Source organism: Saccopteryx bilineata, chromosome 10 (assembly GCF_036850765.1).
Source record: "Saccopteryx bilineata isolate mSacBil1 chromosome 10, mSacBil1_pri_phased_curated, whole genome shotgun sequence".
NCBI classification, from domain to species: domain Eukaryota; kingdom Metazoa; phylum Chordata; class Mammalia; order Chiroptera; family Emballonuridae; genus Saccopteryx; species Saccopteryx bilineata.
This window is the reverse complement of record NC_089499.1, coordinates 55,204,862-55,219,837: the sequence shown is the minus strand read 5'-3', so window position 1 is coordinate 55,219,837 and position 14,976 is coordinate 55,204,862. Positions and strand designations below refer to the sequence as shown.

General features: G+C 36.7%; 1 pseudogene; it reads right to left on the bottom strand.

Annotated features, from left to right (window-relative positions):
• Positions 1-3,054: 3,054 nt before the first annotated feature.
• Positions 3,055-3,143, bottom strand: LOC136314779 (small nucleolar RNA U3; annotated as a pseudogene).
• Positions 3,144-14,976: the final 11,833 nt, after the last annotated feature.

Below are 14,976 nucleotides of genomic sequence, written 5' to 3'. Positions count from 1 at the left end.
ATGGTTAGTTTAATTTTATGCAAATTCAACAAAAATTAAAGGAACTTAAAGAAACAAGGAACTGAATATCAAATAAATATTTGCCATACAATGTATTATTGTTTTTCTCAATGATCTGTCCAAAGTTAAAAAATAATATTGTGAAAACCTATTGAAATTGGTATCATATTCTTTTTAAATATTACATTTTTATCTATCTCTTACCTCCCTTATTAAAATATTAGAAAACTAGCATTCTCCTACTTTCTCTACTACTTCCAATTACCTCATGAAGTCTTAATCTTAAATTTATTTCAGCTCTGAAATTCCTTTTTATTTATCTTTTTAAAATTATCTTACCTTGGAGCTCTTGTTTTATTTAATTTAATTACTTAATAAGATCATCTCTAGTACAAAAGATTTGTGGGGATTTTTCTTCTGACCTTTGAGTTATTTTTAATTTTTTTTAAAATTTTATATTGGATTCATCAATTATCATTTCTATTTCTCTCTTGGAAAATGTTCTTAGTCTAGTAACTAGAACTATTTCTACTGACTTTGCTTAAGGATCTTATTGATGTAATTGACCATTATTTTTCTTCATAGAGAAGAATCTCTTCATTCAGACTCTCCCATATGTTACTTCCCAGCCTAGATTGGCTGCTTCTACCTCTTGTGATTCAATCATTTATGCTAAGAGTTTGGAGTTACAGAATCAAAACTGTGATCATTTTTACATAAGAGATTCCCTAGGGACACTGATTATACCTGTGTATATTTTTTGAGAAAAAAATAACCTTATTTTGCAACTGCCATGAGAAAGCTATGTCTGGCCCATTCACAAAGTGATTTACAAAATATCTGGTTAATTGAATTCAGACCAATAAACAAGCTTCTATTCATTAAAAAAAAAATGATTCATTAAGTTCAGTTTTTAAGACATCCAACTAGTTTAAATGTAGAAAAACCATAACTCATACTATGATATAAACATAATGAACATTTTTAACTTTACGAAGGAATAATTGACAGATATAATTATAAATATTTAAATATGTGGTGATTGGATATACATACACATAATGGGCGCCCAACTGGGATCCCAGCCGGGATCCACCCGGCACGCCCACCAGGGGGCGATGCTCTGCCCCTCCAGGGCATCGCTCTGTCGCGACCAGAGCCACTCTAGCGCCTGGAGCAGAGGCCAAGCAGCCATCCCCAGCACCTGGGCCATCTTTGCTCCAATGGAGCCTCCCCGCGGGAGGGGAAGAGAGAGACAGAGAGGAAGGAGAGGGGGAGGGGTGGAGAAGCAGATGGGCGCTTCTCCTGTGTGCCCTGGTCAGGAATTGAACCCGGGACTTCTACACGCCAGGCTGATGCTCTACCACTGAGCCAACCAGCCAGGGCTAAAACAAAATGTTTTTAATACTTCTGATAAGCCAGCCTAAAATGCATTTTGTTTTTCATTATTAGATTATCTAACAAATTGCCCAGGAAACCGCTCTAACTCCCAACTCTACTTTGTCTATACATAGCATATGAGGATGCTCAGTAGGGTAATTATCAGCCAGCTGAATGTAACACACAAAACTGGTCTTCCCATCTAAAAGGAATCATGAATCCTCAGAGCTTCAGCCTCAAAACCATCTTACTCAAATCCTTCTCACTCCAATTTGGAAACTGAGGCTCAGGGTACAAAGCAACTTGCTTGGGGTATATCAAAGCAGAACCTGCCTGCTTTCACTTCTGATCTAGAATCTTTTCCATTTCGCCATACAGCTTCTCTCTCAGATCAATTTTTTTCTCAACTACAGAACACACAAGAGGCTCTTAGGCCCTTTCGGGGAAATGAGTCTGTGAATGGGTGATTTATAGCTGCAATAATGCTTAGCCTGAAAATGCCCAAGGAAAGAAAACAGACTGTGATAGGTACTGCATGAATGAAACCCGAGGCTTATTTATACACCTAGACAATGTGGCTCCTTCATCAGAAAGGCCAGGATAGGGGTGGGGACAATTTAGAGACCATGTAAGAGATTACTGAGGGCATTCTGAAATATTGGTATTGCATATTTTTATTTTGTCCGGTAGAAATAAAAAGCAAAAGAGACTCTCATACAAACTGAAAAGGCAAAAAGGCATTGATTTTAGACACAACTAGGAGCAAATATGTGGAACATTTTGTCTAGCAGGTTGAAGGTACCTAAGTCAATTTTTATGTTTGTGGTTAAAAAAATAAATTCTTTTAAAGAAATAACAGCAAATAAAAAGACTAAAGAACTGATGTTAAAATATTTGTAATATCAACTGTTAGATGAAAAAAATCACAATGCAGAATAAATATATTATATATAATATATATTATATACATGAAGGCTGAAGAAAATGCTATATCTCTACATATGGATTTATGTAAATATATACACAGATCCCTACATATTTCAGTATCTATATATAAAGTGCTATACTGTATATAAAAGCATGGTAAAAAGTCTCAAATGATATAATCTAGTTAGCAGTTCTAAATCATGACTGATTTTACCCCCCTGGTAACATTTGGCAATACCTAGAAACAGTTTTGGTTGTCAGAGATGGGGGCAGGGGAAAGCTACTGACAAGTAGGGGATAGAAGTCAGGGATTCTTTAGGACTGCCCCTCAAGAAGAGTGATCCCATCTGCAACGTCAGTCAGTTGTGCTGACATTCTGAACCCCTGCTCCACAGTGATCAAAATGGTGGTCTCTGGAGGGTCAACTAACTGGAACTTAGAAGTTAGAATATTGGAGCTTCAAGCAAAACTTCTATTTTACTTGTACTATTTGTACTTCCATTAATAAGAATGTATTAATATATTACTGGTGAATTTTTTAAAAGTGAAGTTAAAAATATAATAGATGCCCAAATGTAATGCCAAATTTAGATTTTCCCTTGAGTCCATTACATGAGAAATGTAATGATTCCTTTACACAAGTGGGTGATAAGTGCTATTTTAATGGTGTAGTCTGGTTTGTTGAGAGTAAAGCAAACTCTTGATTATCTAAAGTGAGTGGCATTTTAGGGAATGTAAGTGGGAAAGACTGCTAATTTCATGTTTCATAGTTTGATTTTTTTAATGTTACATCAAATTTGACAAACTATAGAAATGATCCCTGAAAGTATAGTCTTAGTTATATCAAATTTGAAATCATGAAATGAACCTTACTTGGTCATGATATGTTATTTATTCTATATATACTTAGATTTAATTTCTAAAATATTTTTGAATGTAAATTCTGAAGAATATTAGCCTATAATTTTCCTTTTCCATATTGGTTTGTTGAGTCAAGTATATACTGGATGCATAAAACAGGTTGATATGGGAATTTCTCTACTTTTCTTTGTAATACTTTTGTGTCAGAATGGTATTTTTTCTTTATTAAGATTTTGAATAAAGTTATTAGTGGAGCCCTATACACCAGAATAATTTCTTATGGGCTCAATTTATCTCATATAAAATTATTCATATTCTTTTTTTTTTCTGTATTAGTTTTGATAGGCATTCTTATCTATATTTAAAATTTTTTCTTCTATAGTTTAATTTTTATCTGGATATACTTGTTCATAATAACCATTTATTTCTTTGTAATATCTGTAAGATCTTAGTGATATCTATTCTTTTTGTTATTTTGTATTTCATCTTTTTATTCTTGATTAGCCTGTTATTTATTTTATTTTTAAAAAACCAAACAAAATTTTGAATGTTTTTATTTTCTGAATTTCAATCTTGTGTTCAATTATATTGCTTTTTGTATGGCCAGTAGCCACAGCCACCATCACAGCTGCCTGGCCCATGCAGGTTCGCATTAGATTCAGACAGACGGTAATGAAACAATGGAGCCAAGAACTGGTGGGCCATTACCTTTACTCCTAGCTCTCGCACCCTGCAGGCGAGAAATACACACAGTGGGAAAACACTTCCCTTTCATTCAGGGCTCCCAAAGCCACTGACCATCCAAGTATTCTTAGAATCAAAGGTTTCTACCTCACCAGCCTTATTCCCCTGTTCCCCATCTCCTCCTCTCTGCAGAACTGGCTTCTCCTTCAGCACTCTGCCATCTTAGCTGCCTCTCCTCTGTAATGCTAATTTCAGGAACTGAGAGAGAGAGAGCCCCTGGTCTCCCTTATTTTATAGTGTAGAAATTAAAGCCTTTAAGCCAGTATACAAATAAGGATGTCTCTGATACAAAGCCACTTATCTGGGGCATAAATGGGATTTCTCATAAGAGTGCACCACCCCACATCATGCCAACAGTCAAGGGTGTGGGGAAAAGCTTAGTATTAAAAGCGTGGGAAAGGCTTAGTCTTAAAACTAAGCCTTAGGCTATAATGACTCTGCCTGCTTACAGCCTGTCCCCCACACCCAATGCAAACTATAAGCGAGCAAACATATATATCATATTTACAAAGTTATTTGACCCACAGCTTTCTATTTTACCTGCATTATCTTTATCTTGGGGTTTATGTTATTTTCTTTCTTTCTTTTTTTTTGTGTGACAGAGACAGAAAGAGAGACAGAGGGAGGGATGGGCAGACAGACAAGGAGGGAGATGAGAAGCATCAATTTTTTGTTGTGGTACCTTGGTTGTTCACCGATCACTTTCTCATATATGCCTTGACCTGGGAGGCTACAGTAGAGCAAGTGACCCCTTGGTCAAGCCAGCAAGCCTGCACTCAAGCTGGTAAGCCCATGCCCAAGCCAGATAAACTGCTCTCATACCGGCAACCTTGCGATTTTGAACCTGGGTCCTTTACAATCTGACGCTCTTTCTACTGTGCCACTGCCTGGTCAGGCAACTTTGTTATTTTCTTGAGGTATTTTGTAAATCAATTTCAGGCTGTTTATATTTTATTTTATTTTTTTAACTTTTTTTTCTTTTTTTTTTTTTTGTTAGAGAGGAGAGAGAGAGAGAAGGCAAGGAGGAGCAAGAAGCATCAACCCCCATATGTGCCTTGACTAGGCAAGTCCAGGGTTTCAAATTGGCGACCTCAGCATTCCAGGTCAACATTTTATCCACTGTGCCACCACAGGCCAGGCTGTCTTTTATTTTAATACATGTGTTTAAAGCTAAATATTTGCAAGTACACCACCAATATCCTACAATTCTTAACATGCTTTATTTTAATTATTATTAAGTTTAAACTTAACAATTTTCACATTCTAATTTCCACTGAGGATTTCTTCTTTCACCCTTGAGTTACTCTGAAATTCATTATTTACTTTCTAAGCATTTGAAGTTTTCAGTTTTCTAGTTGTCTTTTGTATACTTTTTTGTGGCTTAATTCCATTTTGATCAGAAAACATGTACTGAGTGGTTCCATTTTTTTTCAAATTTATTGAAACTCGCTTTCTGGTTTAGTTTTAATAATGTAAATTTTTATAAATATTCTATGTGTATTATGAGGAAATGTGCATTCTTTCATCAAGAGTGCAGTTTTCTATATGTGCTAATTGACTTATTCATATGTAATATAGTTTTACTTTTTATTTATTCTTACAATTAAAATATGAATAAACATCTTATTTTTTATTATAAATTTCCCTAATTATTCTTTATTTTTGCTTTACATATGTTTAAGATATATATTTTTTAGAGGCCTACAAGTAACATTTTAATTTTTATGGTTTGGTTTTGTTCTCTATATCAATATGAAATGCTCTTTGTTATCTAAAGTATTACATTATCTCAAAGTCTAATTTGTTTGATTTTAATATATTTATATCAACTATTTTTAGGTTAGTATTTGTATGACAAGACTTTACTCATTCTTTTATTTTTTTATGTTTTCTTTTTCTATATGTAAGGTGTATCACCTTTAAGTTAAGAAGATTGCTAGCTTTTTAGCCATATTGACTGTTGTTTTATTCCCATTTGATCTATTTACATTTAATACACGGTAATTTAAATGGATTTAAGTCTATCATATTACTCTCTTTATATTTGTTTTTTTCCTGTTTTATGTTCTTTCCCACCTATTCTACATATTTTGTCTTATCTAATCAAAGTTTTCAAAAATATTTTATTTTCTCTCTTTTTATTGTTTATAAAGTCTTTCTACTATTATTTTAGTGGATATATACCAAAGATTAAAAATGTGTCTTTCACTTAATAGAATATAAAATAGAATAAGAGTTTTTCCACTTCCCAGACAATTCTTACGTTTGTACTCTTTAATTTTAATTCATCTTGTTCCTTGTGTTATTTCTGTCTTGTGTATTAAGTGTACACACAGTTTAATCGATGTAAAACATATTCAGTATTGTTTATTACAATAAGAATCCATTTAGATTTAGCCACATATTTATCTTGTTTAGCAATTTTCATTTCTTCCTTTGTTCCCATGCTTCTGCCTGGGATGGTTTTACTTCTCTCTGAAGTATTCTCTTTAGTATTTCTTATAGTGAGAATTTTCTGTTGACAAATAGTCTTAGTTTTTGCTTTCCTGGAAAGATCTGTATGTTGCCTTCATTTTTGAGAGATAGTTCACATTCTTTAAGATTGAGTTGGAAGTCTGGCATTTATTTTACTCAGCAAGTTAAAAATGCAATTTTATTTTCTTCTAGTTTTCATCACTTCTGAGAATTCAACTATTGGTCCTGCTGCTTTGTTAAAAGTGATGTTTTCTTTTCTCTGGCTGCTTTTAAAATTTCCTCTTTGTCTGTAGCAAATTATGGCCATGGACCAAATCTGGCTCACTGCCTGCTTACTGGAACATAACCATTCCCATTTGTTTACATATTATTTATGACTGCTTATGGCAGAGTTGAATAGTTGCAACAGGGATAGTGTAGTATGGCCCTCAACACCTCAAATATTTTCTCTCTGGCCCTTTATAGAAATAGTTTGTATACCCCTAAATCATAATTTTTAGCAATTTGAGTTATAATATGCATAGCTGTGCTTACTTATTAAAAATTCTGAGTGAAATTTGTATAGCCACTTGAATCTTTAACTTGATATCTTTCATAAGTTTGGGGACATTTTAAAATGTAGTTTCTACCATCCTCTTTGTTTATTCTCCTTGGGATTTCCACTGCCTTTTTATTATTATTATTATTATTACTTTTTGTATTTTTCTGAAGCTGGAAACGGGGAGGCAGTCAGACTCCCGCATGTGCCTGACTGGGATCCACCCGGCATGCCCACCAGGGGGCGATGCTCTGCCCATCTGGGGCATCGCTCTGTCGCAACCAGAGCCGTTCTAGTGCCTGAGGCAGAGGCCATCAAACCATCCTCAGTGCCTGGGCCAACTTTGCTCCAGTGGAGCCTTGGCTGCAGGAGAGAAGGAGAGAGAGAGAGAGGAAGGAGAAAGGAGGGGTGGAGAAGCAGATGGGTGCTTCTCCTGTGTGCCCTGGCTGGGAATCGAACCTGGGACTCCTGCATGCCAGGCCAACGCTCTACCACTGAGCCAACCGGCCAGGGCCTCCACTGCCTTTATATTAGACATTTTCATTATTTCCCACAGGTCTCTTATACTCATTTCTCTATTGCTATTGTTTTTTCTATTCATTCAGGATGGGTATTTTATTATTAATACAGTGGTACCTTGAGATACGAACAGATCAACATAAGAATTTTTAAGATACGAGCTGTGATTCGGTCCGTATTTTTGTTTGAGATCCGAGTGAAATTCCAAGATACGAGTCATGATTCAGGAAGCTGCCGCCAGTTGGTGCCTGGCGCACGGGTCCAGTATCGGCAGTTTGATATATGAGTTGATTGATTTACAAGCTTGGTTACAGAACGAATTAAATTTGTATCTCAAGGTACCACTATAGATTCTTCTGATTGATAAAAAGTTTTTACATACTTATTTCATTCTTAATATTGTTGTCTTTATGTTCTATAATTTCCGATTAATTTTTCTTTATAAATTCTACTTTTTTGGTGAAATCCTTCATCTATTTTACTAAAAATACTAATTTTAATTATTTTAAAGTCAATATTGTGATCTTTTCTTTTTTGACAGAGAAAGAGAGAGAGTCAGAGAGATGGACAGATAGGGACAGATAAGGACAGACTGACAGGAAGGGAGAGAGATGAGAAACATCAATTGTTAGTCACAGCACCTTAGTTGTTCAATGATTGCTTCTCATATGTGCCTCAACTAGGGGGCTATAGCAGAGCAAGTGACCCCATCCTCAAGCCAGAGACTTTGGGCTCCAGCCAGCGACTATGGGATCATGTGTGTAATCCCATGCTCAAGCCAGTGACAACCGCGTTCAAGCTGGATGAAACCTGTGCTCAAACTGTGATCTCAGGGTTTCGAACCTGGGTCCTCTGTGGCCTAGTCCAATGCTCTATCCACAGTGCTGCCTCCTGGTCAGGCAATATTGTGATCTTCTAAGGATCTGTTTCTATTATGTTTTTCCCTCATTTTTAAAAATTATTTGTTCCTGTCTCTTGGCAAGGCTGATGACTTTGGTTGAATGCTTGACATTGCCTATGAAAAACTGATTATCTGAAGCTCTGGCTGACATCATTTTCTTCCAGGGAACTTTTATTCTGCTTCCTGGTAGGCAATTAAACTAGGGACAGAATACCTAATTCAGTTTAGGAATAAGTTTGAAATGGAATTTCAGTCTTTGTGATAATGAACCTAATTCTTGTTAATGCTAACCCCTATAATAATTGTTAGCCTTTGTAGAGTCCTAATTAAAAGTTTAGATCCTCGATAGACTCCTACCTTTATGGTTGGTCCTGAATTCTAATTCTTGTTTCTCTAGTCATGTGAAACTCTAGAAAGCTCTGCTCAGTTTTCAGACCATCCACCACTGCTGTTTAATCTGTTTCTTAGGATCCCAGCTCTGTCACTTAAATACTGGTAAATGCCTTAAAGGAAAAAAAAATGTCATAGAACTATAGAGCTACCAGAACTTTTCTTCTCTTTGTGATGCTAAGTTCTCAAGTTCTGGCTGCTTTTCTGGCTCTCCAATATCTTCAACACATTAAAAAAATGTTTAGGGTAAAATTTCCAGTTCTTAGCAGAAGCAATCTACAATAAGCTACTCCAGCATCAGTAGCTGTAGGAACCCTATATCTTCACCGAACTTTTATTTAGAGCTTAGGCTCTAAATTCTTACTCTGAATAAACTGTAAATTTGATTTCCAGAACATCGGGTGTGTGTTTGTTTCTAATTAGAATACTTTCTTAATAATCGTTGACCTTTTTCATTCTGATATAATATTTTCAATAATTGTTGCCAACATAGATTTCATCCATGGTACTTTACAGTAGATTATGAAGTCCATTATACTGCTGGACAGTCCAGATTATTAGACAATCACAACTGATAAACAATTAGAATTTATGAAGTGAACAAATGATAAACATTCCAGAATTTATTCAAATGAAAGCATATCTCCTTTAATAGAACACTTTAGAGTTTTCAACACTTATTCCAGCACTTCTGTCTGATGCTTGAAACCTTTTGGAATATTTGGAACTGCACTTATGATATTTTCTTACACACATGCTTAGTGGTGCAAATCTTTCTTAGAGGTTGGAATTAATTTGTAGAAATAAGCTTGTAGAAATAAGCTTCAGTCATCCAAACTACTTCTGGCTAGTAATACAAGTGGTCAAATTTTGTAAAGCTTGGAAGTACAGTCTACTAAGATAATTGTAAAATTGGTTTTTTATTTTTATTTTTAAGTGAGAGGAGGGGAGATAGAGACAAACTCCTACATGCGCCCTTACCGGGATCCACCTAGCAGCCCCTGTCTGGAGCTGATGCTCGAATCAACAACTGAACTATCTTCAGTGCCTAAAAGCAATGCTTGGACAAACAGAACTATACTCAGTACCCAGGGCCAATTATCGAACTAACTGAGCCACTGGCTGTGAGAGAAGAGAGTTAGAAGGGAGAGTGGAGGGGAAGAGAAGCAGATGGTCGCTTCTCTTGTGTGCCCTGACCAGGGATTGAACCTGAGATGTCCACATGCAAGGCTGATGCTCTATCTACTGAGCAACCAACCAGGGTTGGTTTTTAATTTTTAAGGTCTAATTCATTGACTCATTTTTAAATAAAAATTTACTGAGTGCCTAATAGATTGAATGATTATTACTTCAAACAGTAAATTTTCAACATGTGTAGAGGTTATACATAGATACAAACATATTATACACATATATGTATAGTCCCACATATGCATGCATATGAATGTATATAAAGTTACCATATGCTCTTATGTGTTTCTCATATTGATTTGACATCGTGCCCCCCTGCCCCATTAGACTATCAATTTTTCAATGTAGTTTTGTATCTCCTGACAGTCATATTCGGGTGCTTTACATATACTAATAACTTGGTTAGTGTTGACTGAGTATAAGTCAACACTTTTAAATAATAAATTCAAAGTTGCGCTAAGCACAGAAATTTTTTTATTACAATATTTCTTGCTGACAGTTTGTTTTTTCTTATAATCTATGAGCAAAATATTTGCTGTAAATTTTAATACCTTTATAGAAAATATGACACAACTCTTAATAGATAAAGACCAGGCATCATCAGGGAAAAGAACTAGCTTATGACTAAGAAGAAACTGAATGAATCAAAGTACATAAGAATATTTATTACAATGAGTACTGATTGGCTTTGACTCAGTATATAGAATTCAGTTTCATACAGGTTATTTTTCTTAAGAAAAGGGTAGGTTAAAACACCTGCATACTTGGCACACAGATCATCATACACTCATATTTTAAAGTACTGTGGTTTTTTGGGGGGGTCAGTTAAACATAATAAAAAAATACATTCTGCTTTTCTTAGCACTTTACTCTTAAAATAAAACAAAAAGAACAAAATGTAAATCTAAAATGATACTCAGAAAATGGTTAGTGTTAGCTTCTTAAATTGCATGCATCAGTTAGAAGTAACATAAATAATACTATATTTTTTCTTCCTGATCTAGTTCTGTTTACTTTTCTAATGTAATGACTTAGTTGTCATTTAACATTGAGATATGTATGTGCATTTTAGAAACAATTTTTACAATCATATATTAGCCTACTTTTTGTGACTTTGTGTATCACTGTAGTTATGAATTATGCCTAAATCCTTAATTATTTCATTGACTATATCACCCTTTCCTGTGATGTACTTCTTAAACTGTGAAATAAAGAAGAAAAAATTTTAAGATGCTGATATAACTTCCAAAAACAAAGTGTTTGCTTCCATTTTGACAAGTCTGACTATGGCCCACATACAATTGGGATGAAGTTGTTTTCTACAGAATTTAATGAGATAGAGAAAAATGACTTATAAAAGCCATTTGGCACTTAAATTTTTAGAATGTATACTTGAAGCAGAATTTACTGTTATCAATGCCAGGGGTATATATCAGAAGAAAATAAGATGGGATACAAATGGGGATAAAGTCTTCAAGGACTAGAAAATGAAAATGATTTAGGAAAAACTGAGGCAGTATGTTTCATATATCTTGTGGAAGACAGGTAGGTCAGTCAGTCTGTAAAGTTATAGCCAGCTCAAATAAAGCATTATGTACCTGTCAAGAGTCTTAAATTTGCTTCAGTAACAAATTATCCCCAATCTCAGTGGCTTATCACAATAGAGTGGTACCTTGATACACGAGTTTAATTCATTTCATGGCCGAGCTTGTGACTCAATTTACTTGTGTGTCAAATCAAATTTACCCATTTAAATTAACGGGAATGCAATTAATCCATTCCAGCCCCCCAAAACCACATGAATTTTTTTGTTTTATATGCTTTTAAATAAGAAAATGTATTTTATAAATAACAGATACATATATATACATAATAAGAGAGAATGTGAAGAAATAAACTGGTTTATGAAGTATATTTACCTTCAAGGTCAGGTGAAGATGCTGGTTGAGGGGGAAGAGACAGGTGGAGGAGGTTTTCATTTCATGCATTATTGCTTAACATAACTTACTCTCTACACACTTAATGCTACATTTAATTGCAAAATTTAACTTCCACACTATGTATGATATGTAACTTTATTGCTAAACTTAATTGCTATTTTTTTACTTTGCTTAATCATCATTGTATGGCTTCCTTCTCTTTTCCCTTCTCCTTCTCTGCTCTTTTAAAACTTTTTGGTGCAAAAACCCCACCTTCAGCAACATTAGCATAACAATGGCCCTTCCCAAGCAGGAAGGTAATTAGCAATTTCACAGACAGCTGCTTAGCACCATTTTTACCAATAAAAGTGAGCAAACTCAGAAAATACAAATTTTACAAACTCATTTGCCCAACAATCATCATTTTCTTCACTGATTTTTGGCTTTTTCACCACATTTTTCCTGCTTTCACTTAAAGGCCATTTCAACAAAAACCTTTCCATGGAAGTTTGTTTTTTCATCCCTTTCAGAATGTTCAGCAGGCTACTTAGCGGAGGGTGTCCAAAGCTCGTGATTCAAATATCCGCTCGAGATTTAAAGCAAAAAATCCTGTGAGTGAATGCTCGTCTCTCAAATTGCTCATGATTTAAAGTGCTCATGATTTAAAGGTATCACTGTAAATCTTTATTACCTATGGTTTATGTCCATCATGGTTCAGGTGTGACTGCTCCACACCTTTATCATAATAGGACCTCAAATGATGAAAATTCCTTATCTGATTAATATTACTTGCTTCTGTGAAAGAGGGAAAGAAAGCATAGTGAAGTAAGTTCTGGCCGTTAAAGCTTCCACTTAAAAATAATACCTATCGTTTCCTTTACATTTTATTGGCTAAGCAAATTAGTTGGTCACACTATAGTTTAAAAAGGTGGGGAAATGGAGGGGTAATGTATATTGTTGAGGAATGACACTATACTATGGTGCCAGATAGTGATAGAGACAGGCACTATATTTTAAAATGGTACAGGCATAAATACATAGGAGAGGGCACAGGGAAATTGAGAATAAGAGAAGCTGACTGAATGAATGTTAGGATGGGAGACAAATGGAAAAAAGGATAATAGTATTTTCAGGACAAATTGTGTCAGACTCCGAATGTATACCCAAAAGATTTATCTAGTAATGTTATTCTGTAGAAACAGGTTTGTTTTAGGTTAGGTGTCCCCCAAAATAGAACCCTGGGGACTTCAAGGAGTTTATTAGAGAAGTGATTCTAGGAAACAGGAGTGAGGGACTGGGAAAGCGAGACAGCAAAGGCAGAAGAGCCAATAGCAGGTGCATGATGGAGCTGGTTATTGCTGTGAGCAGTACTAGATCAATTCCAATAGGGATGAAATGAGCAGCTGTGGTAGTATAAGTCCTTCAAGAAAGAGACATTAAGCTTACATGAAACATGCAATGATTTTATTATAGAAAATGTCTATGTTGGGCAGATAAGTTATTTTTTGCTCACTCTGTTAAAGATGGCCACTGCTCTCATATGGTGATGCTCTCACGTGATACAGCTAATTGTCCTTCTTGCTGGGGAAGGGGCTTGGTTATGCTAGTTTCTGGGGGAGGGGCTTTCGCACCACAAAGGTTTTAAAAGGAGGAGCTAGGAGGCCGTTTTGGGGAGAATGATCACGTTGTTGTAAGGAGGAGGAGCCCACGCTGTAGCAGGGCAGGGAGCCCACTTGGAGGAGGCAGCCAAAATAAAGGAATGATGAAGGAGAAGCCAGTTTGTGCAGGAGAAGGAGATGGGGAACAGAATGAATAAGACTAGTGAGGTGGAAGCCTTTGATTCTAGGAAAACGCCAATGAGTCAGTGGCTTTGGGAGCCCTGAATGGAAAGGGAAGTGTTTTCCTGCTGTGTTTTACTTGCTTGCCGAGTGTGAGTCTAGAATAAAGGAAAATGGGCCACCAGTATTTGGCTCAATTGTTTCTTTACAATCTGTCTGAATTAAATGCAAACCTGTGAGAGCCAGGCAAATGTGATGGTGGCCACTACTGGCCTTACATTTGGCATAGTCTGTGGCAGGATTCAGATCAGATTGGTATGGCACCTTTACCACCATTGATCAGTGAAATAGAGGACTGGCTGCTGTTGTGGTTCCCCCTGACTGTCCTTTTGGGGACCACAGGCTGGCTGGTGTTTATAGCCATGCATGAAGAAATGGAGAGCTCTGTGGAAGAGGCTTCCCAGAACCTGCACACTGAGCAGCATGAGGAGCTGGAGCAAGTATGGGAGAAAGAGATGCCAACCCTGGAGCTGGAGGAAGTGCTGGAGCAGGAGGCCGACCAGGTTAGAGAGTTTTACCTGGAAATGGTGCAGCCTCTGGAGAAGGAATCACAGGTGTGTGAGGTGCAGATGGCCCTGAAGATTGTGGAGAGCCAGCAGCAGCGGGAAGCCGGGGCTGAGGCTGGAGCTGAAGCTGCAGTCTCCAGGCTTCATAAAGTAAATGGCAGTGGCTGTGGCAGGAGGACAGCCGGCTGGCCCAGGAGCCGGGCTTGCACTGCCAATTGGCAGCTGGAATGGCAGAGAGTGCCTGCTAAGCCGCTGGTGGGTTTGCTGAGATTTTTTGGGACAAATGGGTGGATGTCTCTGGAGTGGAGGTGGAAATACTGCTGCCATTGCCACGTGCTCCTCCTTGGGACAGCTTAAAAGCTGCCAGGTATTTCTGGGATGAGGGAGGAGGCAGGCCCCATGTGCATGGACTGATCCCTCGATTATGACCAGAGTGGGCACTGGCTCCTTTCTTGGGGGTGAATTTATGGATTTTGGACAATGTGAAATACCCTGATGGGGGGCGAGGCAGTTCTCCTGCACCAGGAAGCTTTTCATCCAATTGGAGAGAAGCTCTGAGGACATTTTGTGCTTTGGGCAAAGTGCTCAGAGACTGGTGAAGTGTATCTTTGTAATTGTTGAAATTGTATGACTTGTGCTGTTGTTGTAATTTGTGTAATGTGCCTGATATCCTTGCACAGGAATGCTGGTAGTGTGGATTATGGATTGCAGAGTGAGCAAAGGGGTGGGATGTTGGGCAGATAAGTTATTTTTTGTTTACTCTGCTAAAGATGGCCGCTGCTCTCAC